The sequence below is a fragment of the Manis pentadactyla genome, chromosome 1 (genome assembly GCF_030020395.1).
Source record: "Manis pentadactyla isolate mManPen7 chromosome 1, mManPen7.hap1, whole genome shotgun sequence".
Taxonomy (NCBI): Eukaryota; Metazoa; Chordata; class Mammalia; order Pholidota; family Manidae; genus Manis; species Manis pentadactyla.
In genome coordinates this window covers 178,801,699-178,812,055 of record NC_080019.1, presented here as the reverse complement: position 1 = coordinate 178,812,055, position 10,357 = coordinate 178,801,699, and the positions used below count along the sequence as shown (strand labels likewise).

The window sequence follows — 10,357 nt, the reverse complement described above, 5'->3', positions numbered from 1 at the left end:
CCAGTTGTGTGTACCTGTTCTCCACAAGAGGCTGGAATCTCAGTCTCTCCAAGTATTCTGCCCGTCTTTGCTTTCCAACCCCACTAATCTCCAGAGTGCTATGTAATGTGGGTTCATGCTCCTGGAGCATATCTCCAGGGCTGGATGTTCAGCAGTCCTTGGCTTCTACTCCCTCCCCTCTCTATTTCTCTTCCTTCTGCCTGTGGGCTGGGGTTGGGGGAGAGCTTGGGTCCCACCAGGTTGCAGCTTTGCTACTTTACCCTTTTCTGTGAGGTCTTCTCTTCTTCCCCTTATGTAGGCAGTCTGTTTTGCAGTCTTCAGGTTGCTTTTTCAGGATTAGTTGTATTTGCTTTATTTTTGTATTTTATGTGATTTTGGGAGGAAGCTTCTGCCTCACTTCTTACACTGCCATCTTTTTTCCTCTCTACATGTGTTTTACCTTTTATTATGGAGAATTTTAAACATGCACAAAAGTAGACGAAGAGCATAATGACTTCTTTGTATATGTATAATGAAATCTTATTCCCATTGGCTAGCCTCAACTGCTATCTAACCATGACCAATCCTGTCCCATCCACTTCCCCCCGTTTCATATTATTTTAAAGCAAATTTCAGGCACCATATTATTGCATACATATATCTAAGTATAAATGTATTTCTAATGATAAAATAAGTATGGTATTAGCATATCTAAGAAAATTAACAATATTCATTAAATATTCAGCCAGTACTACACTTTATTTGAATAAGGATTCAAATAAGACCCCCAAATTGCAATTGATTCAAGTCTTTTATAGCTCCTTTAATTTATAGTTTCCCCCTCCATGTTTTTGTTCCTTACAGTTTATTTGTTGGAGGAATGAGGTAGTTGGTGCTGTGAAGTTTCCCACAGTCTGAATTTTAAAGGTTGTATCCCTATGTCATTATGGAATATTTTCTCATCTTAGTTATTTCCTGTAAATTGTAAGTGGACTCTAAAGGCTTGGTCAGATACAGGTTTGAGCTTTATAGCAAGAATAATTCCTAGATGGTGTCTGTTCCTCCATTAATAGTCACAAATGTCTGGTTGTCTCTCCTTTGTGATGTTGACAACTGTTGATGCTCAACATCCAGATCCACTATTGTAAAATGATGATGGTCCAACACTATCTATCCTTTAGTGACAGATTTAGACACAGGCTACTTCCTTGTGTCTGCCATTTGGTTACCCATGAGACAATTCCGATATATAAGACAGGAAAAATCCTTGATTCTTTCCAGTTATTTACCAGTTTTCAAAATAATGAAGTGGTTCCCTAGCATCTTTCAATGGTGAGTTATTTTTCAGTTTGACTATGAATTCATGGAATAAACTTATTTGGAGTCTCAATCCATTGCACTTATGATTTATTGATACTTAAATCATTCCGTGTTCGATCAGTGGAAGCTTTACTATGGCTGTTTTATGTTTGCCAGTGTGATGGGTGTCAAGGAATTTTATGTTACTTTCATTTGTTTTCCTGATTTCTAGTGAATTTGGACATACTCATGTGTTATAGGGCCTTTTTGCTTTACTAGTGAATTGTTTATTTGTATCCTTTGCATAATTTTCTATTCAGTTGTTGGTTTTGTCTTAATTTTTAAGGGTGCTTTGTATAGAAAGCAATCCTTTGAAAGAATATAGCAGTGCAAAAATTCTTCCAGACATATTGATTGCTGTTAACTTTTACTACCTTTTGCCATCCAAAAAAAATTATTTGTATATGGCCAAAGATGACTATTTTACAGTTTCTTGGTTCTTAGTAAGAAAAATTTCCCCAAACTGTATTTGCACATGTAATCTCCTAGATATTTTTCTTCAAGTTAAAAAAAAATTTTTTAACATTTAAATCATTAATCCACTTGCAATTTAGTTTTGAATTTAGTATAACATGGTAGTCCATTTTAATTTTCTTTCAGATCAGTAGCCACTTGTGCTTATCAATTTTTTTTAATAGTTTATTCCCCATTGAACTACTTCTTTGGTACAAAATCATTTCTAATAACCACTATATAATATAGTTATAAATGATTTCTTCTGTTCTACAAATATGTTTTATATATCCTTACCAACATATTTCTTAGAATACATAAACTTTATAGTATGACTGGTATCTTATAAGGTCCCCTACATACATGCTTTCTTTCTTCTGACATTTCTATAATTGTACTAGCTATTCTTTGGCATTATATTTCTATGTGAATTTAGGATTATTTTGTCTAATTCTAAGAAGAACCTTGTTGGGGTTCAAATTGGAACTACATTCAATTTCTAGATTAAAATCTCTAGAATTCGCTGTTTTATATTGTTTTTCCTTCCAGGAACATGATAGGACTTTCAGTTTATTCAAATCCTGTTTTTGTCTTTTAATAGCATTTTTTCCCATTTTTTTCAATATATACTGAGTCTATCTTGTTGAAGTTATTCATAAGTATTTAGAATTTTTATCACTATAGTATGAATATATTTCTTATTAGCATCAATGATTATATAGGCATAAGAAAGAACTTTCCAGACATGTCCAGTGACTGCCACTTGCAACTGAATTGAAGGCTCCTTCTCATATTACCAGGAAGAAAAGGTGGCTATGCATCTTTCTAAGCCCATTTGCTATGGTCCTGCTGAGCAGTAGGGGGAGGGACCAGATGAGTTCTGGAAGACCTATAAGGAAGAAGAATCTGGTATGTTGCTATTTTAGCCAGTCTCCTAATGTCAGGCTTCTGATGGTGTGATGATTCTTGACTTAGCCAGTGCTTCCAATTGGTACATAGATGTGTAGGAAAGCACTACAAAATATGCTGTGATAATCCAGAGCAAAATTTCCCAAAGAATTTCTTCTGGTTTTTTATTTTTCTCTTAGAAAGTCCATTTTGTTGTTACGCTATAGTTTGGTTGTTTTATTTTTGCAATGAATAGTACTTTTTTTTTCCCTAGGTAAGTGATACAGTGTATTCTCATGAATTCACTTTGTGTATTTATAAATAATGGAAAGAATTTTAGTCCACTGGAGGCCAGAGTATTGAATTTGGCATGTCATGATTGAGTGACTAATTGATATTCTACAGAATAGTAGTTACCACTAGTGGAGCAAGCATTCTGTGAATATGCTTTGTGGTGCATTTTCTTAACCTTCGAAACAATTCTATGAAGTGAAACAGGCTTTTTTTCTTTTATATCCTATTTTTAACAATTAGGAAATTAAAGCTTAGAAGAATTTAAGTTATTTATCCAAGGTTCATACAACCTTAATGAGAAAGCTTCAATGCACACCAAGAGGCTGACACAGAAGATCTTACCACTATCCTACACTTTCTCCACACAAAGAATTTAAGATAGAAATGTAAAATCCTATTGCCCCTTTTGCAAAACAGGATTGTTAATGGGTGATATCTAGCTGATATCATTATGCAGAAAATTGAGTTTATGGAATTTATAAATTAAGGATCTTACATATAAAATATCCTCCAAATTTGCTTTATGCAATAAATAAATTTCAGTCATGATCTTCATGTGCTCATTGTGACTTTATGTGTGGTCTTTGCTGTGCTGAGTTTTTATAGCACTTCTCCCAGTTGTTTCTAAGATAAACCTCTACAGTGTGTTTGTGGGGGATGTGGAGCACATAGGAAAGTTATATGTTATTAGCATAGAAAATGAGGAAGAATGAGAGAATGTGAAGTAAAAGAATTTGATCACTTGAGTTCATATTTTTGTTTAAACTATTGTTGTTCTTTCAAACTATATAAAACAGTGGATTTAAGTGTTCTGCAAAATACAGAAATAGAGCTGCTCTGGACAAAGAAAGGGTGGAGGCCCCCAGACCCCAGAGCCCACTCCATCCATCCTGAACTCCTCCTTGTAATCTGGGGGTTCTGTGGCTGAAATCATAGATCTTAAACTCTTTTTTAATATAATGACTATAGGAATCTTAAAATAACATTTTGGATTAGCTTTTATAATTATTATTATGATAAATAACATAATAAAACAGCCTTCTCCTGAAAGATATCTAAGAAATTCTCAATAGAAGTTACCTGGGGGATTCCAGAGTGTGGCTCTGTGGGTATGACAGTTACTCTTCTTCCTTCCTTCTACCTTTTTACTGTTTTTTCTTTAGCAATTAAAATGTGTGACTTTTATGGTTAAAAATTAAACATTTTTCTGGAATTTGGAATTGTACATTTAGTAATGGCTTTGTTGTGAAATATTTTATCCTAAAGATTAACTTTTTAAATTATATAACAACAATGCATGAGATAATAGGATTTGAAGTACATAGAATCCATTTACAGTAAATATTTACAGGAGTAAATCCACAAACACCTTCTGGAATTCAGGATGTCTATATGTTCATATGTGAATGCCTGTGGTCAAGGCACTGGTCTTTTCCAAATTGTTCTTTCTGCTGTGGATTTTACCTAAGCTATAAGTAGTTCCACAACAGAATTGCTGGGGAATTAAAAAAAAAATCATTCCCTGGGCCCAGCCCCAGACTAATTGAATCAATTTCTGGGGATGGCACCTGGGCATAAGTGTTTTGAAAATGCTCCACAGGTGAGTCTAAAATGCAGTCAGCCTTGAGAACCAGCACGCCTTTTCCCTTAATCCACCAATGTTGATCTAGGTGGATTTAATAACTTCAGAAACTAATGTGTGCTATTTATTATTCAATCCTTGGGAGGATTAATAAGTCATGACATCTTCCCTTCTCTTCGTTCCTTTTTCTTCTCCTTTGAGTTTCCTAACAAGGCCCATCAGTGAAGGGGGCCAGGCCAGAGTAGGGATCCAGTGACAGGAAGTGCAGAGGATGTGCACAGACAGATGGAGGCCAGGGTTTGCAGATTAAACTTCCTAGGAAAGCTGTAAAAATAAACAGGCTCCCCATCCCCACCAAGCAAAGGAATATTTTCTACAACTAGTTTTTTGCTTTGGGGCAATGGGGCTAACTTGTATTATTTTGGAACACCTAAGAGAACAAACAAGACAAGTTTCTCTCTGAAGTAGATTTATTTCATCTTGACAAATCAGATATCATGTGCTAGGATTTTGTGTTTGGACCACAGTATTTTTCAGATTAAGTGATATATTTCCTAGAACTTTATGGAAACTCTTGTTCTCCAGTCACTAGCCAGAGTTTAGAAGGAATGGTGCAGTTTATCCTTATTAACTCTAAATGTGACCAGCCAGATCTCCCTTTCAGGACAGGACTCCACACCAGGTAGGCATTTTTGAAAGTAGAATAAAATTGGCATAATAGTACAGGATACAAAAATAAAAATCAGTGGTATTTCTATATGCTAGCAATGAGCAATCTGAGAAGGAAATTAAGAAAACAATTCCTTCCAATAGCATCAAAAAGAATAAAATACTTAGAAATAAATTTAACCAAGGAAGTGAAAGCCCTGTACACTGAAAACTACAAAACATTGTTAAAAGAAATTAAAGATCTAAATAAATAGGAAGACCTCTTGTGTTCATGGATTGGAAGACTTGGTATTGTTAAGATGACAGTACTAGCCAAAGCAATCTACAGATTAGGTGCAACCCCTATCAAGACCCCAGGGTTGGTTTTGCAGAAACAGAAAAATAAAACAACCCTAAAATCCACATGAAATCTCAAGAGACTGTCCCATAGCCAAAACAATCTCAAGGTAACAAAGTTGAAGGTCTCATACTTCATGGTTTTTAAAACTTAATTCAAAGCTCTAGTAATAAAAACAGCAGACCACTGGTAGAGAATAAACTGTCTAGAAATAAACCCTTACTTTTTTATTGTTACATAAATTAAGCTATCTATTATTGTCTAGCAATGCTTCAACTGGTGGTGCTTCTACTGGTCTTTCAATTCCTTCAGTCTTCTGATGGCTGACTTTATTGTGACGGCAGAAGTGGTGGTGGTGTACTTCCAGGCACCACCAGCTACTGTTTTCATGCAAGGACCACAGTGCCAGATCCCAACCACTCATCTCTTCATCTTGGTTTTGCCCCAAAAGGAGAAAGGCTTATTTTAATTTTCTTCACCATTTCCCTGAGGGAGGCACTGTAACAGGTCCCATATTTACCAACAGTTCTGACCTTCTTAGTGTGTTCAGCCATGTCACTGCCAATGAGGTGCAAGCTGAGAGAGCAATCCCGTGCATTTTGGAGTTTTGATTTTTGATGAGATCAATTGATTCTTGGGTGTCAAGGGTGCCAATACCATTCAGTGGGGAAAAGACTGTTTTTAACAAATGATGCTGAGAAAACTAGATACCTACATGGGAAATAATGAAGTTGGACCCTTACCCTATACCACATATGAAAATTAATTCAAAATGGATTAAAGACCTAAATGTAAGAGCTAAAATATAAAGCCCTTAGAAGAATACATAAGAGAAAATCCTTAGGACATCAATTTGGCAATAATTTAAGTATGACACAAATAGCATAGGCAACAAAAGAAAAATAAACTGGATCTCATCAAAATTTAAAACTTTTGAGCATCAAAGGACACAATCAACAGAGTGAAAAGGCAACCCACAGAACAGGGAAAATATTTGCAAGACATATATCTGACAAAGGGTTAATATCCAGAATATAAAAAGAGCCTCTATAAGTCAATGATGAAGCAAGCCCCACAATCCCAATTAAAAATTGGGCAAAAGAATTCGAAGACATTTCTTCAAAGAAGATATGCATATAGTCAATAAGCACATGAAAAAATGCTCAACATTATTAGTCATTAGGGAAATGAAAATCAAAACCACAATAGGATATACCTCATACCTGTTAAGATGACTATTATCAAAATAGAAAACACAAAAACAGAAAAATGAAATGTTTATGAGAGACATCTGGCTTCTGGTCTGGCATGTAAGAAGTATGGCAATCTTCACCCTAACAATAAGTAAAAAGATGAACTAACAAAAATCAGCAGTTCTCCTTAGATCTGTAAGAGAAGTGATCTTACAGGGCAAACTGCTGCTTCCAGTATTGGAGAGGCAGACAAGTAGATATAGAGAATCACAACTTACTGGAACAGAAACCCACAAGCAGATACCTCTACAGGAACCAGTGCCAGGGCAGGAAAGAGCTGAACTGTAATTGACAAATTGATGGATGCTCAGTGTGGACAAGTCTAAGAGTTAAAAACTTCAGGGAGCCCAAACATGGGGGTGGGGCACACTTTTGTACGGTTTATCTCCTGTAGCTCAACTTGGTTCTCACAGCGAATATCAGAGAAAAGAGTAAGAGCAACAAATAGAAAACACTAACAAATGTGGTAGCTATTAATGCAACTATATCAACAATCACTTTGAACATCAATGGCCTAAATGCACCAAATTAAAAGACAGAGATTGTCAGACTAGATAAAAAATCAAGACCCAGCTATATGTTGTCTATTAGAAACCCGCTTTAACTATAAAGACACATAAATTCAAAGCAAATGGTTGGAGAAAGCTGTATTATGCTAACAGTAATTTTTAAAAAGCAGACATAGTTTTCCTAATATCAGACAGAGTAGACTTCTGAGCAAAGAATGTTATCAAGAATAAAGAGGGGCAGGGGACTCTCTTGTCCCCTCCTGGCATAAGCCAGGAGCTCTGTCCTCTCGCTTTACCTCTAAATAAAAATCTCTGCCTTGCTTCCCTAAATAAATACATACATACATACATACATACATACATACATAAATTAATTAATTAATTAAGAGGGGCATTACATAATGATGAAGGGGTCAGTTCTCCAAGCAGACATAACAATCCTTTACATGTACGTGCCTGACAACAGAGCAACAAAATACATGAGGCAAAAAACTGATAGAACTGCAAGGAGAAACCAGTGAATCTGATACTATTGTAGGAGACTTTATCACCTCTCTATCAGAAAGGGGCAAATCAGCAGACCAAAAATCAATAAGGATATAGCTGAATTCAACAATATGATCCATCTGGATATAATTGACATCTATAGAGTACTTTATCTCACAACAGCAGAGTACGCATTCTTCTCAAGCTCACACGGAACATTCACCAAGACAGACCACATTATGGACTGTAAAACACACCCTAACAAATTTAAAAGAATAGAAACCATACAATGTCCATTCTTACATCACTATGGTTAAACTAGAAGCCAGTAACAGAAAGATAGCTGGAAAAACTCTAAAATACTTGGAGATTAAACCACATACTTCTATATAACAAAGGAGAAATCTCAGAAACATTTGTGAGGAAGTAAGGAAATTGGAACCTTTGTGAATTTCTGGTGAGAATGTAAAATGATGTAGACACTATGGGAACAGTTCGGTGGTTCCTCAAAAAGTTATAAACATGACCCACCAATTCCACTCTTCTGTATATACCCAGTAGGACCGGTTGACAATGGACTCAAACCAATATTCATGATGACACTATTCACAATAGCTAAAAGGCGTAGTCAACCCAAGTGTCCGTCCATGAATGAGTGGATAGACAAAGTGTGATATATACCTAAAATAGTAAAAGGAATGAAGTGTTGATACACAATACAATATGGATGACCCTTAAAAACATTATGCTAAATGAAACGACCATACAGAAAAGGACAAATACCGTATAATTCCACTTATATGAGGTAATTAGAATATACAAATTGAAGACAGAAAGTAGAGTGGAGGCTACCAGGGATTAGAGGGAGGAAGACAGAGGGGAGTTGTTGCTTAATATACATGTGCAGTTTCTGGGATGATGAAAAAAGGTCTGGAGATAGATAATGGCAATGCTTATAAAATATTGTGAATATACTGAATGCCTCTAAAGTGTACACTTTTAAAAATGGTTAGAATGGCAAAATTATATGTTATGTAGGTTTTGCCACATTAAAAAAAAGTGAAACATTGACATGATAGGGAAAATAGAGTTGAAGGAAAAAGAAGAGCCAGATAAGTATTAGTGAGAGGAACAAAGCCAGGAAATTCTGCTAATAAAATTTTTTTAGCACTGTACAGAAGCAACAAAGTGGGGAGCTCTGTGAAGTTAGAAAAGTATCTGGATCACACCTCCTCCTAAAATTTCAGGAAAACAATATTCATGTCAAAATAAGCAACAGAAAAGTGTCAAGTTCAACACTCATGCAAAGTTACTTTTCAAAGGGGGATCAAAGGCCGAATAATGCCCCTACAATGAAAACCTGCCAGAAAGATGCTCAAAAAGCAGATCAAAGCTATAGTGTCCTAAACAAGCTAAAACACACCAGGAAAGTGATACAGGGACAACGTACATCCAAATTAGAGAAACTCAGAATTGAGTTTCAAACTCAAAGAAGAATTAGAATTTCTAAAGTCATTTGAAAAATGAAGATGAAACACAAGAGCAAATAAATACAATGTCTTAAAAGAAAGAGAAGGTAAAAAGGAGGGAAAGTTTTAAAATCAATAGGAAATGAAGAAAGAAAAGGATTTGAGGGAAAGTGACAAATACTGAAGCTAGACCACTTACAGGTAAGTTCCCCAGGGAAACAATCCAATGTAAGGGAACAGAATAAATATTAAAAATTGTAATTGAGAAAACTTTCCCCAAATTAAATATTATATATATTTGAGGGTGCTACATTTTGAAAAAATACACTGTCTACCTGGGAAATATCAAACCAGAAAGACAAATAGACATATTCTAGTAAAATTACTGGACTTTAAAAAAAGAGAGTTTTTTGGATATCTATTTAAAAAGAACATATAACTTACAAGGGAAGAAAAGTAGACTGTATGAGACTTTTTGGCAGCAATACTTTATGCCCTAAGTAAGTAGTAAAACATATTTCAGATTTTCAAGAAAAGAAAATGCAAGTCAAGGATTTTTATCCAGCAAAATTGACCTTCAAGTATAAATGGCATAGGCAAACTGTAATCAGTATGAGAGAACTGAAGAAATACTATTTCCATAAGCCTTTCCTAGGGAATCTACTAAAGGACAAACTTACAGACACCCAACATGACTAGATTAGAGAGACATAAGGAGCTATTATGAGCATTAAATATATATTTACCTGTAGAACTAATATCAAATGAGGGTTAAATGAGAAATGTTATAGTATGTAATGGTTATAGAGGCTGATATTTAGAAAGAGTATAACTATAAAACATAATATATGCAAAAAATGAACTGTTCCCAAATATCATAATTGGTGGTGGTGGTTGTATTAATATTGTTCATTTGAGGTTATTGTATGTTTAATGTGAAATAAAGCAAATTAGTAAATTGGGATATTCTAACTTTATCATCCCCTATATCTTTGAGAACCAGAATTGTCCATGTGGAAGAAAGCAGATTCTGATGTAATACAGAAGAGGTTAAGTAAATCCCTCTAGTTATTAAATTT

General features: G+C 35.0%; 1 pseudogene; it reads right to left on the bottom strand.

Moving 5' to 3' along the window:
* Positions 1–4,993: 4,993 nt before the first annotated feature.
* On the bottom strand, positions 4,994–7,575 carry LOC130684030 (60S ribosomal protein L37a-like; annotated as a pseudogene).
* Between the last annotated feature and the right edge of the window lie 2,782 nt (positions 7,576–10,357).